Raw genomic sequence first — 23,545 nt, forward strand, 5'->3', positions numbered from 1 at the left:
TTCAAACACAGTTGTGTGCACTGAGCTACAGGGATGCATCATTCAAACACAGTTGTGTACACTGAGCTACTGGAACGCATCATTCAAACACAGTTGTGTGCACTGAGCTACAGGGACGCATCATTCAAACACAGTTGTGTGCACTGAGCTACAGGGACGCATCATTCAAACACAATTGTGTACACTGAGCTACAGGGATGCATCATTCAAACACAGTTGTGTACACTGAGCTACTGGAACGCATCATTCAAACACAGTTGTGTGCACTGAGCTACAGGGACGTATCATTCAAACACAGTTGTGTGCACTGAGCTACAGGGATGCATCATTCAAACACAATTGTGTACACTGAGCTACAGGGATGCATCATTCAAACACAGTTGTGTACACTGAGCTACAGGGATGCATCATTCAAACACAGTTGTGTACACTGAGCTACTGGAACGCATCATTCAAACACAGTTGTGTGCACTGAGCTACAGGGACGTATCATTCAAACACAGTTGTGTGCACTGAGCTACAGGGATGCATCATTCAAACACAGTTGTGTGCACTGAGCTACAGGGATGTATCATTCAAACACAGTTGTGTACACTGAGCTACAGGGATGCATCATTCAAACACAGTTGTGTGCACTGAGCTACAGGGATGCATCATTCAAACACAGTTGTGTACACTGAGCTACAGGGATGTATCATTCAAACACAGTTGTGTACACTGAGCTACAGGGATGTATCATTCAAACACAGTTGTGTACACTGAGCTACAGGGATGCATCATTCAAACACAGTTGTGTACACTGAGCTACAGGGATGCATCATTCAAACACAGTTGTGTACACTGAGCTACAGGGATGTATCATTCAAACACAGAATAATATTTTATTGCTATTATTATTATTATTATTATTATTATTATTATTATTATTATTATTATTATCTGATAATAATAATAATTATTATTATTATTATTATTATTCAGCGGACATTGATTTATTGGAACTTGCCACTTGAATACAGCTGTGAACACCGAGCTACGGGGAATGAGACAGAAATTACGTCTGTGGACACTGAGATATGGGGATATACCCAAGATAACATAGATACTGGAGGACACCACACAAACGCAGCTGTAGATACTGAGGTACTAGGGCGCATCATACTAACGAACACGGTGTCGGAAAACCAAAGCTCCCACTGGAACGCAAGAGGCAGCGAAGCACAGGAAAATAGAAAAAAATGCAATTCTCGGGAGAAGATAGCACCGATATCTGAGTCATATGAGGTGGACGACTTCTTATTTGAGCCGTGTGGGTGGCCTTTAGTCGGCTAGCCCCCGTCCACAAACAGCTTCAGGTAACAAAGAGGAGAGCTAATGTGTCTTGATTAATGGTACTGATATCTTAAAGGTTGCGTCTGATGGGCTCTCAGTCGACTGATCTCAGGCAGAGTTACAGAAGATCTGGTACTTAAAAAGAAAACTAATGTCCTCACTCCCTAAGCCGAGGTACGGTTCCTGTCAACTTATATCTAGAAAGTATGGGGAACTGGGCCCTTGACTGAATGGTCAGCTTACTGGTCTTCGGTTTGGAGGACACCAAGTTTGATTCTTGGCCGGAAGGTAAATATTACTGCGATTGATTAATCCCTCTAGCTCGAGAAATGGGTGTTTTCGTTCGTCTTACCTCTATTTACACATCACACTTCGAAGCACCAAAAGAACTCACAATATTGAATACATACCTTCATATTGGACTGGCGTCAGGAAGGATGTCCGGTCACAAAACTGAGCCAAATTCACATTAATGCCGACCCCAGATAATTGCGAAATGCCAGGGAGAGAAAAAGAATAAATAGACCGGGTACTGTTGCAAGTTCTAAATTTCATATTGGGATCCGTATTGAACTACGAATAAGCTTATGAAAGAATTATCTCGTAGAAGTCCACCTTTTCAATACAAATTGTGATTTATTAGAAATCAAAACCGATGTTACATAATGGAATATCGGGACATGTTTCGCCTGAATATATTAGGCACCTTCAGCCGTGTTTTCTTAATACTAAAATTAAAATGGATAACTAGTCCTTAGGTTAAGCTTAAAACACTATATAGAAAGGCTTGTGGCATTGAAAGAACCATCACAGAAATACATAACAGTTACATAAAATGACCAATTACGCGCACTTGACATTTGTATTATTGTCCTAAAACTTAATTTGGATAAAATAACGCCTTTGTTGATCGTATTTGACAGTTAATATTTATAAACACTCAGCTGGATATATTTTAAAAAAGAGAGTTCCGTTATAGTGGGAGGATAATCCGCTTGAAGTCCTCACTCTGCTGCTGACTGTGCTAACTACTCAGCTGCTACAGTGTGTTGTTCTGGCCGTGGCCAAGGCTGCGCGTCTATATACATCTAGCCACAGAAAGAACCTTCTCTCGAAGTCCCCTCTTCTACTCTCTCCACATAGGGCTGCTCCGTCTTCACGGCATATGCAAACAATGCCCTGCTACTATGACATCACAGTTTCGCGATTTAAAATGGTACGCTTACGAACATGGTCAACAGTAGCATTTCTTATCCCAATGAAATTATAAGTCTGTGAAATATAACTACAAGTGTACCTGAGTTTTTATAAATATGAACTGCCAAAGACGATCAACAAAAGCGTTATTTTATCTAAATAAAGTTTTAAGTCAATAACACAAATGTCAAGTGCGCGTAAGTGTTCATTTTATGTAAATGTTATGTATTTTTGTGAGGGTTCTTTTTTTTGCTAGTGGCTTTACGTCGCACCGACACAGATAGGTCTTATGGCGACGATGGGATAGGAAAAGCCTAGGAGTGGGAAGGAAGCGGCCGTGGCCTTAGTTAAGGTACAGCCCCAGCATTTGCCTGGTGTGAAAATGGGAACCCACGGAAAACCATCTTCAGGGCTGCCGACAATGGGATTCGAACCCACTATCTCCCGGATGCAAGCTCACAGCGGCGCGCCCCTAACCGCACGGCCAACTCGCCCGGTGAGGGTTCTTTCAGTGTCACAAGCCATTTTATATAGTGTTTTAAGTATAGCCTAAGGACTAGTTAACCATTTTAATTTTAGTATTAAGACAACACGGCTGAAGGTGCCTAATATATTTAGGCGAAACATGCCCCGTTATTCCATTATGTAACATCGGTTTTGATGTCTAATAAATCACAAATTGTATTGGAAAGGTACTAAATAATTCTTTCACGAGAGACCGGATACTGAATTCACTTTTTTGCGCCATTTCCTTTCAAACACGCTCGCCAAGTTAGGTGTTCAGATTATTCTCCACCTCCCGCTCTCTTTCCTCTAAACTATTTATAGAAACTGGAAAGAGTCTCGGTTTACTAAAGATATTACATCATTCATTTTTGAAAACGGAAACAAATATGAAAGTACGGTTGAGTTAAGGGTGACTAGATCTTACTATTGAAAGTGTGGTATATCTGAAAAAAAGCTAGGATGTTGTAATTACAGACAAAAAATGATCCGACTTATGAGTGTATCCACGTTGAGTTCTCAGCCGAAAGCTACTTTGATCCCCAACAACTCCACCATATTCATACCAATGAAGGAAGACTTTGTAAGCCACGAAAGAGTTAAGGAGGAGAAACACGAAATTCTAGCAGTAAGGTTCGTCTCTAAACATAATAAGCAACTTTATGTTTTTGGGGTGTACAGATCTGGATAGGACGTGGTGCTGGATAAAATCACATGAGCTTTATAGAGAAATTGAATAATAGATTGTATACGTGATTAAGAAGCTGTTTTCGTCGTAGTTTAAAAAATATTCCGAAGGTTGTAAACGTAGGCCTACTGGGCAGTATCATGTATTTGATGGGACAGACATGAGGAGATTGAAAATGTAATTATGATCGGTGGAAAATGGTAAATAAAAATCTAATCGTTCTGTGAAATGGGCTTAAAGCAATTGTTGAGGAACAGCGAAAACGGCATGTACCTTTAAAGGTGGCAAGGAATGGCAAATGCCCACTAGGCCTATATTACAACAGAGATGTAAAACTCCAAGAAGGAGGTGCAGATTGGAAAGATATAGAAATGGTCATGGATGTTAGGATAAATTGAAGGAACTTACTAGGTAATTGAATCTAGCGAAGAATAACATGATGGCAAGTATAATTGGCAGTCATACACACATGAGTGAAACATGGAAGGGTATGTATAGGTACTTTAAGGTAGCAACAGGTTCCAAAAAGAACATTCCAGGAATCATGAATGAACAGAGGGAGCGTGTGTGTGAGGATATACAGAAGGCACCAATATTCACTCAGCAGTATGTAAAAGTTTTTGATTACGAGGATAATGTCCAGCTAGAAGAGGTGACTAATACTATCGAAGTATTAAAATTTAATCATGATAACAAACACATTTAAAGTAAGATACAAACGTTGTAAATCAAAACAGAGCAGCTGGAACTGATAAGATTTCTGAGAGATCTACTAAAGGCCTTTGGTTGGGGTGTAATACCAAATCTGAATTACAATTTTGATTACTGTTTGCAAGAAGGAGCTGTACAAAATGAATGGGGAGTTTCTATAGTAGTTCCTATGTTTAAAGGAAAGGATGACAAACATAAAACCGATAATTTCAGGCCAGTCAGCTTAACGTGTGTTGTACGTAAGCTTTCGGCACGTATTGTTTCTGATTATACAAGACATGTTCGCGAACTTACTAATTGGTTTGATAGAAGCAGTCCGGGTTAAGGAAAACTTATTCCAAGAAAACTCTGCTTGTAGGATTCCAGCAAGATAGAGCAGATATTTTTGAACCTTCTTTTTTTTTTGCAATTTGATTTATGTCGCACCGGCACAGATAGTTCTTATGGCGATGATGGGATAGGAAAGGGCTGGGAGTGTTAAGGCAACGACCGTGGGCTTAATTAATGGGGCATCTTCAGGGCTGCCGACAGTAGAGCTCGAACCCACTGTCCCCCAAATGCAAGCTGATAGCTACATGAGCAGATATTTTCGATTGAGGAGGTCGAATGGACTGTATCACTACTGACCTATCTAGGCGTTCGATAGCATAGATCATAGGAGACTACTGACAAAAATGAGTGCAATTGGACTAGACAGAACGGTGACTGAATGGGTGGCTATACTTTTAAAAAACAGATCATTAAGAAGAGAATTCCTCAAGGCAGTATTAGCGGACCACTCTATTTTCTTATACATATAACTGATTCGAGTAAAGGAATGGAACCAGAGATAAGGTCTTTTTCGGATGATGTTATTCTGTATAGAGTAATATATAGAAGATTGTGAGTGACTGCAAAAGACCTCAAAATTGTGTTGGATGAACAGCAGGCAAACGGGATGAAAAGTCCGATTGTGAATTTCACAAAGATGATATCAGTTTTATTTACTACGTCCATGGGTTGCATGCTCCTCATGGAGACCATTGTAAGTACTTACTGCAACTTGTGAAAATTTAGATTTTCACAAGATGATACTTTGACAATACGGGCTCTAATATGAAATTTATAACGTGCAATACTTACTGCAGGCGTTAATAAAAGGAAATATCTTCATCAGAGCAATCACGTACAAGGGATTGTAAATAAAGGTTACAGATCTCTTCATGGATATGATGGTATTCAGGAGTTGTAGTAGTGATAAAAAAGAGACGGCGTGTGTCTCTGTTAAGACCACAATTATAGTGTGGTTCCAGCATATGGAACCCTCAGCAGGTTTATTGAATCTACAACGGGAAGAATTTCAAAGAAAAGCAGCTCCAACCTGTTCTGGGTCATTTCCGACAAAATAGTAGCATTACCAAAATATTGTGAAGTTTGGGCTGGGAAGACTTGGGAGAAAGGAAACGAGCTGCTCTACTAAGCGGTGTGTTCCGAGCTGTCCGTGAAGAGATGGCGTGGAATGGCATCGGTAGACGAATAAGTTTGAGTGTAGGTTTTAAGAGTAGGAATAATTTGCCAAGCAAGGTGTTCGATAAATTTCCAAATTCTTTGAAATTATTTAAGAAAAGACTTGGTAAACAAGCGACAGGGAATCTGCCACCTGGGCGTCTGCCCTAAATGCAGATCAGTGGTGATTGATTGATTGATTGATTGATTGATTGATTGATTGATTGATTGATTGATTGATTGATTGATTGATTGATTGATTGATTGATTGATTGATTGATTGCCGAGACATCTCTGAAGAAGTGTACTACTACTACTACTACTACTACTACTACTACTACTACTACTACTACTGTCCGAAAGAGTTCTTTTACGTGCCAGTGAATCTACCGGAACGAGGCTGGCGTATTTGAGCTCCTTCAAATACTGAGCCGGGATGGAACCCACCAATTTGGGCTCATAAGGAGAGCATTATAACATCTAAGTCATTCAGCCCTGCAGATATACTAGAGAAATGAAGTAGTTCCCCGTTTCCTTCCTCACTGAGCCAGAAGACACTATTGCACATATCAGATAGCCAAACCCATTGAAACGTACTCACCAAGAGACCCTATAAGCTATACGTTTACACCATTCTTCACAGGGACAGGCTGAATGATGAATGGCGTTACTAACAGTCACATTCTTATTTTTAAAGCCAATGATGAGAGTGAAACCGGTCGATAACTGTAACAAAATATTTCTAGTCATGTCAGACGTCATGCATATATCTTACCAGAAATGGATCTGAGCTGCGTGCATATAAGTTATGTATATATTTAGAAAGTGTTCACAAAATAACAAGTGCGAACTTTTATGACAATTTTCACTCCTTTCCTGGATGATAATTCATGCAAGGTGGAAATTATAAATCGACGTTATAGTTTTGACCATTTCTGTAGTGCTGTTCTGCAGGTACGAGCATTTTGGACACCTACGCCATGTATCAATATTGCAACTTGGGACAGGAAATGGGGAAGAAGACAAAGGAAGCACACGTTATGAATCATCCATTGCCCATTAGTCGCACGATATCAACTTATCGACCAACTTTTGTTTCCTTCATGTAATTGAATTTCTCACGAAAATATGAATGTTACACGAGTGTGTTGGAATCATCTTTACCACAAACGGTCAACTGTTGATGGTGCTCTGTAATTTCGTTGTGATAAAGTAGAAATACCATAGTAAAACTGTGTAATTTAGTGCATTAGTGATTCAGTTAGTGTAATAAATGGCATGTGTTTGGTGTGTATAGAAGGAATCAAGATTAGTGATATATATATTATTTACACTGAGTATACCTGTTGATGTTCGTAGGTAACGTACTGTAGGTTACTTAGGTCTGGTTTTAGTTTGTTTCGACTTGGGTTTTGTTTCTGTAGTTTAGTTGGTACAGACAGTCTATTACACGGAGTTGTAACTTCCGCAGTTTTTATATTCGTATAGGCCTAGTTGTTCGAGACACGGTACTTCCTTTATGATCCACAGTACCAGTAACGAAGGTGATAATTTCTTGATATGAATAACACGATAGCCTTGTAAACTTTGTTAATGGAGTTCACGAGAATATACGATACACCGCTGACAAGATAGTTAATGGTCTTTGTACTGCTGGTGATTATTGCTGCACTTTGCGGTCAAAATACCACCGTTAGCATACGGTGGAATAACATTTAACAATCCAATTCCTACATACCGATATTTGCATTTCAAGTCTCCAGCGGCAGTTTTGAGAGAGGTTATTGAGAAATTATTTTAAACATCCTTTTTTCGGCATTTATGGACAGTTTTAATTTCCGTCTCGTGTAGTAATAATAGTAATAAAAAGAATAGTAATCTAAAAGCTGTAATAATCAATATGTCGTTTTAGCCACATTTCTATTGTTTCCGTTAATTGTTGAAATTAAGATACTGTTTTAAGTGCATTTTAGAATTGTAGTGTAGTTATTTTACTAGATATGATAATACCTTGTTTACATTCTTTACTCTTGTGTAATATTCTTGTGTATTCCTTTCGATATTCAGTTTTCTGTAATAGCGTTGTAGGATGAAATTATAATGTTATACCTCTAAGATGTATTTCAGTGTAGTTATTTTTTTAGCTGGCATATTGCTTAATTCATTGCGTTTTCCTTGTGTAGTATGATTTCTTCATTCACAGAATACCTTCCATTTTTTTGCTGATTTTTTATTTTTCCGTAAATTAGAGCAAAGAATGGCGAAGCAATACCGGTTTAGGGAATGTGGGTGTGATCGAGCATTAAGGAGTATGAGGGAGGAGTTGGAGAGTTCAAGGATGATAATTAGGATTCTCACGGAGGACAGAAAGGAAGGTAAGTCTCCCTCAAACAACGTACAGGATACGGTAGTTGTACAAGACGGATTGGCAGGAAAGGGGAAAGTTGTAGAAGACAGGTGAACTAATGTTTTAAGGGGAAGTAAATTGAGGAAAAAGGGCTCCATTCAGGGGCAGAATACAGGACAGGCATCAGTGAGAAATCCGTATGAGGCACTGCAGGTAAAACAGCATAGAAACGATGAGGAACATGGAACTGTTGTAGAGGATTCTGGTTATTTTATATTCCACTCTTAGGCATGTGGGGGAAGTGTGCGTAGGAAACGGAATCGGGGTAGAGTGTTATGAAGGGATTAGGTTAAGGCAGATGTTGAGGAACGTAGAAGAGAAGGAGGAGATGTAGTTCTTTACGTTGGCTCCAACATTGTAAGGCTAGCAGGTGTTGGTACCATAGCTAGGGAGGGGGGGGGGGGGGGAGATCGGGTTAATGCAGCACGTGTGAATTTTAAGGGAACGGGGTTCGTTGTCGGTGGAATCATGTCTAGAATGGATACTGACTTGAAGATGATCGGCGATTTAAATGAGATTACGGAAAGGGTAGGCCTGTTTGGGAAACTGGGAGTGAGATTTGCAGATCCTAATAGGTCGGTAGGGGATTGATATTTGCTTTCAGATGGCCTTCAGTAGTCATAGGGAGGTATATTCAGGGAAATCGGGTTTACCAGGGAGAGGTGATAAGACTAAACGGAGTTGAAAGTCGAGTAAGGAGGACATAAAATGTTTGGGGGTTAAATTGCAGAAGTATTGTACATAAAAGAATAGACTTAAGTAATGTAATATATATACATTTACCAGATATTGTAACAGGAGTTGAATCATGGCTGAGAAGTGATGTTATGGATGCGCAATATCCTCACGGAACTGGAGTGTTTATCGTAGGGACAGGAGAGGAATGGTAGGAGTGGGAATGTCATACTGGTGATAGAAGAATTTGTAAGCTACGATAAGGTTACGAAAGAGGAACACGGAATTCCAGCAGTAAGGGTCACCTCTAAAGATAATAGGCAACTTGAATATTTTGGGGTGTACAGACCTGGGAAGGGTGGCGTGGACGCTGATACGAAATTATTTGATAAGATAATCCGCGATGTGGAAAACAATAAGGAAAGGAACGTGACTGTAGCGGATAATCCCAATTTATCAAATGTCAATTAGGAAGGTAATGCGAATGACAGCAAGCACGACCAACAGATGGTAAATAAGTTAATCTGGGAAAGCCAACTGAAACAGAAAATGAGGATCCAACTAGAGGCAAGAAAATTCTGTACGTGGTGCTGGAAAAACCACGTGAGTTATATGGAGAAGCCGTAAGCAGAAAATATGTTTACGACTGGTTCAAACACTTTCGGGATGGACTGGAAACACTTGGTGATGCACCACGTCCGTTCTACTTCCAAGGCTTCTGTTCCGTACACTTACACAAACAGGCATGTGTCCCCGTTGTCATTTTTTCCAAATTGTAACAAAACTTTATGTTTATGCGTTGCTCCATTGCACTATGACACTATGTTCGGCTGACTGCAGCACAATAATGTGCTACCACTCAACGCTTCGTGGTGCTTCTCGAAATGTATCTCTATTCATATGCGCATGCAAGCAATGTTATTACACCATGCCATTGCGATTCATCGTACCTTTTTAGATACACCTTGTATTTACAGTTGTTGCTTCATGTTTCATGCGAGTAAAGTGTATAACTGATTGTTAATTTTTATTCTTACTTAGTCCAAGTCTTCTTTTTCTCAACAACATCATTATAATAGTTATGTATTTAGGGTGGAAACGAGGAGAAGTCAGTGTTTAACCACTTCAAACTTTGTACCCAGTTACAAAACATGCATTTCATACGCCAAGTTTTGAACTACAGTACATCCAACAAATCCTGTTGTTTGTAAAATTTCACTAATTTTACATTACAACGCTTTCTTCTATACATTAATACTCTCACTCATACTGCAAGTTGGTATTCAATATTCTGGATGAGTCATTACCATCCCACATTCCCCTCTTTCTTCTTTCCTACTTTCTGAGAAATTTGGCAACTCGGTACGAGTCGTGTAGCTTGAAACTTGTATTCAGGAGATGGTATTCGAAACCCACCATCAGCAGACCTGAAGATGAAATTTCATGATTTCCTATTTTTTCACCTGCCGGGCTGAGTGGCTCAGACGGTTAAGACGCTGGCTTTCTAACCCCAACTTGGCAGGTTCGATCCTGGCTCAGTCCGGTGGTATTTGAAGGTGCTCAAATACGACAGCCCCGTGTCGGTAGATTTACTGGCACGTAAAAGAACTCCTGCGGGACTAAATTCCGGCACCTCGGCGTCTCCGAAGACCATAAAAAGTAGTTAGTGGGACGTAAAACAAATAACATTATTATTATTTTTTCACCCAGAAAATATTGTGGTTGTGTCTTAGTTACGACCACACCCGCTTCCATTCTAGTCCTAGCCCTTTCTCAACCCAGCATCGCTGAAAACCAATCAGTACATGCGTGGCGTTAATCTTCTGTCCCCTTTCTCTTCAGTCAATCTGGATTTCATTTACTCTCATATATGTGTTTCTCATTTTACGTAACTAAAATTTTGAAAGAGGGAAAATATTCCATGTCCTGACAGTGTGTCTCGTAGACCTGCGGAGTTCCAATGAAAGTCATCGTGGAAGACGCAAGTACGGGCGGGGAAGCTGTGGTAAAAGGCCAACTTCTTCAACTGAACAGTATGCAAGTGGTACAGACTGGAAATATCAACATCAATAGAATAGACAAGGGAGGATATAGGATATTTGTAATTAATTAGTGCTATGATTGGAAAGCAAGCAGCCGTGCTTTTGTGAAAGGTACCATCCAAATATTTTCCAAGAAATCTTGCAGAAAGTTGAATTCTAGAACTGAACACATCTGTTCTGGAATTTAATTTTTTGGAAACGAATAGCCTGTAGCCAGGTGATGTCAACTGCAATGGCAGATGGTTTTCCGTGGTTTCCCATTTTCACACCAGGCAAATGCTGGGGCTGTACCTTAATTAAGGCCACGGCCGCTTCCTTCAAACTCCTAGGCCTTTCCTATCCAATCGTCGCCATAAGACCTATCTGTGTCGGTGCGACGTAAAGCCCCTAGCAAAAAAAAAAAAGAAGGATTATCTTATGAAGGTGTAAAACAGTACGAAACAGAGAAAAAGCCACAGTGCCTCATGAAAAAGCAATCCTTCTGCCATGCATTTGTATTTAAAGTGGGATTACAACTATAGAAAACGATTTTAAATGCATACAACAGTGAGATTTGAGCCCACATGTTTACTTTCTTGGCAGTGGTCATAGCGATAGTTTATGTACGCTATAAATCATCTTGTTTGACTTATACTGAAATACCAACTAGAACTCGAGAGTACTTATTGATCGTCATTAAACCTGGACATTGGTCGATTCTTCCCACAGAGGTTTCTGAAGCCACAACAAGGCTTCCTTCAGAAGATATCCGGTTAAGGTGTCAATCTGTGTGCAATGAGGAGAGGTCAGTGTTTAACTACTACAACCTTTGTACCCTCCAGTTAACCACGATGTGTTAAAGAGTAAAACGGCAATGCAAACCTGTTGTATTTACTTGTGTAACCCTAGCTGACACTTCATTAACAATCCAGATCACCTAACAGATTCTTATTAGTTCATTTAGGAGCTTCAAATATCATAGTCATCAGTCACGAGTACTCACCACGTGCGTGATATCCATCTAACAACATCTCTTGGTAGCTTCTGTATTTTTATATGACGAAACAGCTAGACGCTTCTGTGTGATCGCAAAGACGTGGATTCACAGCAATTCACTCCGTGTTGTAAGGAAAGGCAATCATTTCTACGTTAAAAGGAGGTTCTTCCGTTTGTGGACCGTTCATGGAGAATCGAATAACTTACCTGTCAGCAGAGTAGAGCATTCGCGTTCGTGTCGCAAGGGCAGTCAATATTCAGCTCTTTCCATTTATATAGTGTAAGGTCACAGTCACTATTCAGCTCTTTCCATTTATATAGTGTAAGGTCACAGTCAATGTTCTTTTTTACTAGTTGCTTTACGTCGCACCGACACAGATAGGTCTTATGGCGACGATGGGACAGGGAGGGGCTAGGAGTGGGAAGGAAGCGGCCGTGGCCTTAATTAAGGTACAGCCCCAGCATTTGCCTGGTGTGAAAATGGGAAACCACGGAAAACCATTTTCAGGGCTGCCGACAGTGGGGTTCGAACCTACTATCTAGCGAATACTGGATACTGGCCGCACTTAAGCGACTGCAGCTATCGAGCTCGGTACAGTCAATGTTCAGCAGTTTCCTTTTATATAGTGTAATTTCACAGTCAATGTTCAGCTCATTCCTTTTATATAGTGTAAGGTCACAGTCAATGTTCAGCTCTTTCCTTTTATATAGTGTGAGGCCACAGTCAATGTTCAACCCTTTCCTTCTATATAGCGTAAGGTCACAGTCAGTGTTCAGCACTTTCCTTTTATATATTTTAAGGCCACAGTCAATGTTCAGCTCATTCCTTTTATATAGTGTAGGGTCACAGTCAATGTTCAGCACTTTCCATTTATATAGTGAAAGTTCACAGTCAAAGTTCAGTTCTTTCCTTTTATGCAATGTAAGGTCAATGTTCAGCTCTTTCGTTGTATATAGTGCAAGGTCACAGTCAATGTTCAGCTCTTTCCTCTTATATGGTGTAAGGTCACAGTCAATGTTCAGCTTTTTCCTTTTATACAGGGTTATTCACCTAACATGTTACACGCAAATAACTTCTAAACCATTAAATAAATCAGCATTCTGTTTTCATATTCGTAAATGGTACGCAGGATCTTGTAAAATAACGTACTACTTAGTCTCATGGGGTGATTAACAACCGAGATATTAATACTAACTCCATATTTTAAAATGGAACGGCACAAATTTATACAGCTGATTTAAAAGTTCATCTGCGTACAAGTTCAAATATGTAAGTATTTTCAAAATCGGACAATTACTTTTTGAGATATAAATAAGAAGAACATGCGCGGGTTTGCATGCCGCATCAGACGGCGTGAAGTCGGGCAAGGACATATTGAGGAGCAAGCTGCTTCCTGGTCTTGATTCCAGCCACAGGACGGATACCAGGCATGTACTGTAAACACAATGTGATGTACCGTAACATACCCTGGATGTGGAACGTTATTGTATGAACACAAAACGGGCAAGGGAGATTAAAGTTGTATTGTTTTGTTTTGACATGTAATAGGCTGCGCTCAGTTTAGCGTTTTTCTGACGGATGGGAATGGGAAGGATTTGGAAAGAAAGTCGGCCGTGGCCTATCACAAAGGTACCTATCCGGTATTTGCCTGGTGTTGAACATGGGACACCATGAAAATCAATGTCAGGTTGGGGGAGACAGGACTCGAACCTACACTCTCCCGAATGCACGCTACTACAGTCGCGCTGGAGCTCTGCGGAGATTAATGCGTGTAAAATAAGACATAAATAATAGTGTCGCTGCCATCTCACTACGATCAGCTCTGAACATTTGCTTTTCTAGAAGGAGTTCTTCCGGTGTTTTGTGTTATGTTTATTTCTCAACTCATAGAGTAGTATGAACTGTACACTAAACCAGTGACAATTGTAGCTTTTGTTATGTTCCTTTCAAGGCAAAGTACGTATTTTATTCGTTTTAAACACATCAACCCTTTCTGTCTTGTCATGTGTTCGCCTGTCATACACACTTTGCAAACCCATCACATGTGTACGAGGTGCTTACATGTCTGGTACCCATTCTGTGGCTGAACTCACTTCCAGGATACTGCTTGCGCCTCAATATGTCCTTGCCCGACTTCACGTCGTCTGATGCGGAATGCAAAACAGCGCATTCTGTTCTTACTTATATCTCAAAAAGTAATGGTCCGATTTTAAAAATACTTACATATTTGAACTTGTACGCAGATAAACTTTTAAATTAGCTGTACAAATTTGTGCCGTTCCATTTAAAAATATGGAGTTAGTATCAATATCTCGGTTGTAAATCACCCCATGAGACTAAGTAGCCCGTTATTTTACAAGACCCTGCGTACCATTTACGAATATGAAAACAGAATTCTGATATCTTTAATGGTTTAGATGTTATTTGCGTGTAACATGTTAGGTGAATAACCCTGTATAGTGTAAGGTCACTAGTTGTGGATCTACGTAAGCATAAATGCACATTGCGAAGATGAGAATAAAAGAGAGTAACGAGTTTTACTTACTTATTAATTGACCTCTTTACAGTATAATAAGGTCACTTGCATTCAAAACAATTTCAGTTAGGAACAAATGTTTCGTGAAAAGATAAAAAGTGGCATTTCATCAACAATTAGAACCCAGAAACTAGTCAGTTTATAAATAATAATAATAATAATAATAATAATAATAATAATAATAATAATAATAATAATAATAATAATAATAATATCGAAATGTAATCGATTAGAACGAATAACATAATTCATGATCCTATATTTGTCTTCCACACTCGAATAAATAAAACCTTTCCAAAATGGCCATCAGTTGCAGAACATTTTAAGTTACGTTGTTTTGTGCATGAGTTAAATTGTTGAAATATATTTTCACGTGGTATTAAAGACATATCGTAACATTCATGTATACATATAATGCCAAAATTTTAGTTTGAAATAATTTAACTTGAAGTACATTTAAATTTACCGCGATCCTTAGACTCCGAGCGGTCCCGCTACAATGTCATAAACAACTTGCCCGAAAAGCAATACTGATGGGCTCAGTATTTTTATCTTCAGACTATGTACCCATGACTTTTTATTGAAAGAATTTGAAGGCTCTGAATTAACTACAGAAGTTGTAACAGAGTTTTAAACTCGCTTACCTTATATCTCTCTACACAAAAATTGCCACTACTGGGAACAAACACTCGTTCGTCTTAACTAATGACTTCTTCAACTCAAAACAGGCATGAAAACGCTCGGTAAGATGAGAAACTACTACATACAGCTTGATCCTTAACTAGTGACCATGGTTTCCCACTTTCACACCAGGCAAATGCCGGGGCTGTACCTTAATTAAGGCCACGGCCGCTTCCTTCCACTTCCTAGCCCTTTCCTATCCCATCGTCGCCAAAAGGCGTGTGTGTCGGTGCGACGTAAAGCAAATAGCAGAACTAGTGACCTTGCCCTAGCACTCGTCTTACAGGAAGCTATCCACTGAACTCATTTCTTATGTGGCATTGTAATGTTGATGCAAAATCATAGTCAATATTCTACAATAGTATTGATATTGACTTGAACGGCGTAGCTCGGTTAATAGTTGTCCTATTTCCAAGATCGTAGCTTCGATTACAGTGGAGATTGGCGACATTTAAGGGTGTATAAATACAACAAAACCTTCTTTGTTAAAGAACCTCCGAGGGACAAAATTCTGACACTTCTGCATATCTTAAAATTTACAGCAGGTGACAGGATGTAATAAATATATTATTATTATTATTATTATTATTATTATTATTATTATTATTATTATTATTATTATTATTATTATTATTATTATTATTATTTGGCTTCCAAAGTTGCATGCCGGCCCTGATTTTCGGTCAGGTCAAGGATTTTAACCTGGATGCAACCAGGACCAGTCAGCCTACGTGATTACAATTAAGGAGCTATCTGACGGTGGAATAGGGGCCCCGGTCTAGAAATCCAAGAATAACGGTTGAGAGGATTTGTCGTGCCGACCACACGACGCCTCGTAATCTGCAAGCGGTCGCTCGGTAGGCCATGGTCCTTCGGAGCTGTTGCGCCGTGGGGTTTGGTTTAGTTTTTCCAAGGTTACATTTTAAGTAACAGTGGTCAACAGTCCCGTATCGTAGGTGCTTGTGAAGTCTTTCTACTAAATTGACGGAGCGAGTTCGCCACGGTATACGGTTCGTGCAGTTATAAGCTTGCATTCGGGAGATGGTCGGTTGTAACCGTATCGTTGGCAACAATAACGGTGGCTTTGCGTGCTTTCCCATTTCCGCGTCCGACTAATGTCGGGACTTTATCTGTTAAGCCCACGGCCGCTGCCTGCCGTAATCCTAGCATTTTCTGATCCCACTTTTGCAGAAATCCTGCATGTGTTTACTGTGGTATTAAACCGCTGGCAAAATAGTTCTGATAAATCGTGCAATTGTGGATTCTTATTAATCTATTTCTAATTAAAGATGTAAACATTTTGTGAGTCTTATGTTAGGCATCGCCCCAGCATTCGCTTGATTTGAAACAGACGTCTTGAATGACCAGAACAGGATTTTTTGCCTACACCACTTAGGGCTATCTACCGTGCCAGCAAGGCTGAATGCAACCAATTTCAAATTTTGAAACCATTCTCAAATTCGCTATCGAATCATGACAAGCGGGAATAAACTATACTAACCTCTAGAATGAGGCAGTTACTTCTTCAGTCTATCAAATTAAAACTGTGTCTCCTGGATAAGGTAAACAGCCACATATTAATCATTACCTTGCCTCATATTAATTCGGTTTGTAGTGAGAGATGCAATTTTTCTGTATTTACCTGTAATTCATTGGCCTATAAGAAGTTCTTAAATTCTATATGTATTTCCAGATCATTTCAGTTAATTTACAGTTCAATAATTGGACATAATGCATGTCGTAGTTAACTGAACGAACATTTTCTGTAACATAGACAAAGACTAGAGCACTCGACTTCATAGGGGTCGCCACTCGTTATTAATAATTTATTTACTGATTGATTATGAAAGTACACAGGCATAAAGGCCCACTTAAATACCTTACTGACTCAAAATACAGTAAATAACAAAAAGCAAAAGAAACAAGGAGGGTCTGCCTGGCCAAGGCGGTAAAGGCGTGCTCGGTTCGCCCGGAAGGACGTGGGTTCGAATCCCCATCAGGAAGTCGTAAAATTAAAAATGACATCTCCACTTCTGGAGGTGCATATGGCCCTGAGGTTCACTCAGCCTACACCAAAAAATGAGTCCCAGGTTAATTCCTGGGGGCAAAGGCGACCGGGCGTAGAGCTAACCACTCTACCCCATCGGGGACCAAGGTTACGAATAGTGGAAGCCTTTACCTTCCACCCTTCCAAGGGCCTGCATAGCCTGTACGGAGAAGACTTTGCTTTGCTTTGCTTTTAAAAGAAAAAAAGGAATACTGTACAAAGCACAGCGTATAAAAATGACAGTTTTAGAGAGTGCGATTTTTACAGTTAACTTTATTGATTAAACTAAATTAGCTAAAACTTAAATCAAAGAAATAGAAAGAGACGGCGAAAGTAAGCAAATAAGAAGAGTACCTATATAAACATGTCCGCCTCTGTGGTGTAGTGGTTAGCGTGATTAGCTGCCACCCCCGGAGGTCCGGGCTCGATTCCCGGCTCTGCCACGAAAATTTGAAAAGTGGAACGAGGGCTGGAACGGGGTCCACTCAGCCTCGGGAGGCAAACTGAGTAGAGGTGGGTTCGATTCCCACCTCAGCCGTCCTCGAAGTGGTTTTCCGTGGTTTCCCACTTCTCCTCCAGGCGAATGCCGGGATGGTACATAACTGAAGGCCACGGCCGCTTCCTTCCCTATTCCTTGTCTATTCCTTCCAATCTTCCCATCCCTCTACAAGGCCCCTGTTCAGCATAGCAGGTGAGGCCGCCTGGGCGAGGTACTGGTCATTCTCCCCAGTTGTATCCCCCGACCAAGAGTCTGAAGCTCCAGGACACTGCCCTTGAGGCGATAGAGGTGGGATCCGTTGCTGAGTCCGAGGGAAAAGCCGAACCTGGAGGGTAAACAGATGATGATGATGATGATGATGGTGATGATGATGACCTATATAAACATCCAAATATTCAGAGATGTCGAATCTTTTTCGTATAATTTACGGACAAAAACCTTTAGGTCTGTGTTCAATGTGTCACTGCTGGAGAACAAATCTACGGTATCAATGACTGAATTATAAAATAACATTTTTTTCCAAGTGCGGAATATATGTGATGTATAGTTCTAGATCTATGGAGGTACAATTAATTTTTGTACGGCTATTTCTAGCCGGGTACAGCCCTTGTAAGGTAGACCCTCCGATGAGGGTAGGCGGCATCTGCCACGTGAAGGTAACTGCGTGTTGCTATGGTGGAGGATAATGTTATGTGTGATGTGTGAGTTGCAGGAATGTTGGGGCAGCACAAACATCCAGCTCCCGAGTCACTGGAATTAACCAATGAAGGTTAAAATCCCCGACCCAGCCGGGCATCGAACCCGGGACCCTCTGAACCGAAGGCCAGTACGCTGACCATTCAGCCAACGAGTCGGACTATCTATGGAGGTGAAATAATATTTCTGACGTGGAACACGAAATGTGTGAGAGCGAGCAATTCTAAACACTCGATTCTGCCAGTAAACATTTTCCTCGAGGTTTGCACTGAACTCTTGAGTCGCCACACTGATACTATTGTTCTTCTATGTTTTGATGGAATACTGTTAAAAACGTTCTGTAATAATCGGGTCGAAGTGTCATATGGGCAGAACGCATGAAATGACTTTTAGTGTTATTTCTTCAACGTCCTTTCAACTGCTATAGATTTTAAAATACTCCAATAATAACCGACCTGAGCCGTAATCGAATTCACTCTCATCAACACGAAAGGACAAGTAATTGATTGCACTACAGTTCCGTCTATTAAGATTTAGTGACTGTGTACATCTTCAAAGCTACTGATTCTTACTAGTAATATCTCACTATTGTGTAGAAATTTCAACTGTCTTCCCGTGCTGGGTCCAGCTATTGCCTTGCCTGCCAACACCTTGTTTGAACGCCTCAGGCATAGCAAATTAAAAATTATGCCGTATAACTTCAGTTTAATTTGACCGATGTTCAGTTACAAGCATGCAAATTCCTAATATCCCAAATTAAAAATCTGCTACGTATAACTTGAAGCAATTTTCTGAAGTGACGTAGCGCCGACAAGACCTACAACGGCTACGCTTGTCACTACTCGTGTGATAGAATGAATAAGGCGACTGTATAATCAAGCAGAAAGTTAATAGACTTTTACACTAATAATTTGAACATTTAAAAATATTTCAGAGAAATTAAAAAGGTATATTGAGACACTGAAAGTTGTCTTATTTTCAAACCAAACATTTGAAACGGTCTTTTGACTAACAAGTCCACGTTTCCTAGTTAAAGTAAAAAGGATATTCAGGCATTATCCTTCATCATCATGCAGCTGAATAGTGAAGTTGAATACATACTCTCACAATGGGCACGAGGATGGGACTACGAGCTGATCAAATCCAACTTGCGAGCCAAACTGTTGTGAAACATTTGTTAAAGGCTGTCATTCACAGAACTCAAGAGCAGTAAATGTGTTTTTGCTGTGCACTGTGCTTATTATTTCCATGGCGATAGTCACCATTCAAACAAACACATTTTGTGAGTGAAACAGGCAACTGATGAAATAAAAAATTAATTACAAATGCAGTAAGGTAAGGTAAGGGTTATTCTGCCCGAAGGCAGGTCCGAACCTCCGCAGAGGCGTTCCAGAGCCGGAGTTTACGTGCGGTAGGGTGGCCAGTTCCTTTCCGCTCCTCCATTCCCTTACCCCCCACCAACAGCGCGTGGCAACCCATCCAACTCCTCACCACGCCCAATGTTGCTTAACTTCGGAGATCTCACGAAATCCGGTGTTTCAACACGGCTACGGCCGTTGGCACAAATGCAGTAACAGTAAATAAATCAATCGGTAATTTCACCCAAAACGTGAGTCAACAACTTTCATATTTAACATACTAAAATCAGGCTGTAGAAAAGTTGGAAATTTCTCGAGGACAACAAACATTAAAATGCCAGGATCTTTAATACTACTGGAAGAATTACAATTAACACATATTCAAAGCAAGTTCATTTCAGAGTGTGTCAATGACGTCCCCGGAAGAGTAAAAACTAAAGGTCTCTATTTACTGTGTCACCACACACAGCCGTATACCCACCTAATTGTTCCCCAGGACTTCACTGGTCCTCATTTCTGGTGTAGCCTGACCGAACCCCAGAACCTAGTTACATCTTAATTCCCCTGACGTCCATGCGTCGTTTCTAAATTTTCGACTTCCTGACAGGGAATCGAACTCACGAACTTCAAATCGAGTACGTTCTTATACGACCTCAGCAAGACTTCTTCCTACAAAACCCACAGAGGAATTAATCTCAGAAAATATAAATCACTATTCTAAAAAGTAAACATGTATACTTGTCAGATGTCTGTTTCGTTATCATGACACTCCTCGACGTAGGATCGTGGGAATAACGACCATGGTATTTGGAGCCAAATCTGGCATTGCGTCCACTTACATATGCCAGGCTATTCACTCTCATCTTTTCTATTCGATCTCCCATGGTCAGCTAATGTCCTGTTACTACTCTGGTTGTATTTGGTCATGCGAGGCCGAGGCATGCATTCATTTTCAAGTCGTTCCTGACTCTTCACCACAGTATGATAGCAGACTTATACACATATTTCTTCACATATATATATTTGTATTCAGATTGGAATTTAAGCAGAACATTCAGAAATGTGTTATAGGAGAGACCATTCTAACAGTTTTATTGCATTGTTAGCGAATTCAAGTAAATAAACACGCAAGTAAAGAGACTGTTGTCCAAGGTCCTTGGAAATACGTTCACATATTTTTATAACTGGTCGAGAACAGTGTTGAGAACCGAAATGTGAGAATTTAATTTCCTCGATTGTTTGGATATTAATTTATGTAGATAAATGGCACTGTGTCTACTTTTTACGAAATTGAAGTTTGGACATACGGTTAAAGTATTTTCTGCGCTCTTTCCGGGATGAAAAACACTCTCTACTACAAGCAATAATAGGCGAGCTAACCAGTTTGAGGTAAAAGTTACCAAGTCCGGTATACTTCCAGAAGAAATTAAAGAAATAATCCAAATTTGAGAATCGAGTGTTCAGAAAGTTAAAAAAAAATGTTTTGCTAGGTAAAAGATGTTCATGAACCTTTTTATTAAAAACGGGCAAGTGAAAAAAACACTTAACAACATTCTTTCAGCTCTCCTCTAAAGCACTGTAGTGCATTGTCAGCAAGTTATTCGTATTCTTGCACAGTACCTTCAGTAATTTGTAACATGTCCTAGAGCGTCCATTTCCTCGTACATTACACAATAGTTCAATCTGCTACGGATGTGAAAATAATCATTCAGTAAATATTGATGTCGAAGTGAGTAATAATAAGCTGGTTATCGCTGTATATTATACGATTTAAAAACACCTGATACTTCAGGTTCGAAAATTACTTTCACATTACGATATTACTGTATTCGTTGTCCTTACGTTGTATGTATTAAAGGATATGAAAAATATAAGCTGTTTACCGCTGATCAGTACATTACACCAATGAAAAACATCTCGTTCTTCAGGTTCAAAAACCACATTTGTATTACGACGTTATTCGTTTCTTTAATATCGTATATATTCAAGGATATGCATTTCACCGTCATAATAATTACTGAATTTATTTTCTAAACACCTCATACATATCGTATATTATTAATTTCTGGGCTATGTAAAAGCAAAGGCAAGGGCATCTCGTACAGGTCTCGAAAGGCCCTTCGAGAATTGGAAGGTAAAGGGTTCTACTATTGGTAACCTGACCACTAAGTGGAATAGAGTGGTTAGCTCCATATTCCACCGCATTTGCACTCAGGAATAAACCTGGTACTCATTTTTTGTTGGAGGCGAATGAAAGGAAATTTCGTTCCTAAACTTTTTTACTTTCAAATTGGGAATCGATTCCGTGTCCTTCCGAGTTACCCAGCACGCTTTTACCGTCCAGTTTAGGCAACTGGGGTATGTGGATATTTCAGATATTAATTTTAAATGATTCTCAATGATTTCATACTTCAGAATCGCCTATTTCACTTGCATTACTGATAATCAGTTAAAGCTGTACTGAGTGGCTCAGACGTTTGAGGCGCTGGCCTTCTGACCCTAACTTGGCAGGTTCGATCCTGGCTCAGTCCGATGCTATTTGAAGGTGCTCAAATACGTCAGCCTCGTTACGGTATATTTAATGGCACGTAAAAGAACTACTACGGGACTAAATTCCGGCACCTCGGCGTCTTCTAAAACCGTAAAAGTAGTCATTGGGACGTAAACCAAATAACATTAATTATTATAAACAGTTATAACCCAGACGGAGAAGATTACATCCTGAACCTTTTTGTAGCTGGTGAAATGTGCTGTATTGTTATATAGCCTAATGTACGAGTATTAGTACATATAACTCCAAGGAAATGTGTTGATTAGGGTTGATTTAAATGAGCCGGGGTGACAATAGGTGAACATTGCAGGCGTATTTCCAACTTCTGTGAAAAACTGTCATGGGTAGTATGTATTCTGAGTTCACGACCCCACTGTCCGTAGCCATCCCAAAACACATCCATCGCTTTCTCTCGTTTTACTTGATAAAAAGCTTGCAAATGATATTCTCAAGAAAAGAGACCACACATTTCACAACTTTATCATGACAGCGAGTCACTCAACCTAGCCCTTAATATGCAATATGATGTGGTAACGTAAGAAGTGTGTAGAACCGAAGACAACACATCAGTGCGTTTCAGTGCTTCATCACAATCGCCGTCCGACTCGTTGGCTGAACGGTCAGCGTACTGGCCTTCGGTTCAGAGGGTCCCGGGTTCGATTCCCGGCCGGGTCAGGGATTTTAACCTTAATTGGTTGATTCCTATGGCACGGGGGCTGGGTGTATGTGTTGTCTTCATCATCATTTCATCCTCATCACGACACGCAGGTCGCCTACGGGTGTCAAATAGAAAGACCTGCACCTGGCGAGCCGAACCCGTCCTGGGATATCTCGGCACTAAAAGCCATACGACATTTCATCACAATCGCCCACAGACACAAAGTGGAGACTGTAAACTGAATTACTTGGTCATATCTTTGGCTGAAGTCAAATGTAAAATGTTCCGAAATTCACATTTATATTTCATTGTTTTTACATTTGATTTAAATTCAACAAGTCTTTATATGCCAATTTTCTTGCACGGCATCTCTCCTTACAAAACATACTCTGAGTGTACTAAGTTTGAAATAAGCTCAATAAGTATTAACTGGCTTCTATTGTGGGATTATGGGAAGGGAATGGAAGAGGTTAGGTACTCTAGGAAAATATTAGAATCGGTG

Source organism: Anabrus simplex, chromosome 2 (genome assembly GCF_040414725.1).
Source record: "Anabrus simplex isolate iqAnaSimp1 chromosome 2, ASM4041472v1, whole genome shotgun sequence".
Lineage (NCBI taxonomy): Eukaryota > Metazoa > Arthropoda > Insecta > Orthoptera > Tettigoniidae > Anabrus > Anabrus simplex.